The following is a 253-nucleotide window of genomic DNA, read 5'->3' on the forward strand; positions in this document are numbered from 1 at the left end:
CTACTTGAAATAAACCATCACTTGATATCGAGATAAATATAATACATTTAAGCGGTTATCCTATGTTGTGCAGAAGACCAAGGGAGAGATGTGTCACAGCCCTGCACGCCCACGCCTCGAGAGGAAAATTGGATTCTGTCCGACGGGCGTACGAGACGAGTTACAGCCTCTTGGTCTTCCCCGTTTATAGAGGCATCGGGGTCAGAGGAGGGGGAGGGGGGTGCCAGGAGGGGAAAGATATAGGGTAACGCTT

The sequence above is a fragment of the Penaeus monodon genome, chromosome 31 (genome assembly GCF_015228065.2).
Source record: "Penaeus monodon isolate SGIC_2016 chromosome 31, NSTDA_Pmon_1, whole genome shotgun sequence".
NCBI lineage: Eukaryota > Metazoa > Arthropoda > Malacostraca > Decapoda > Penaeidae > Penaeus > Penaeus monodon.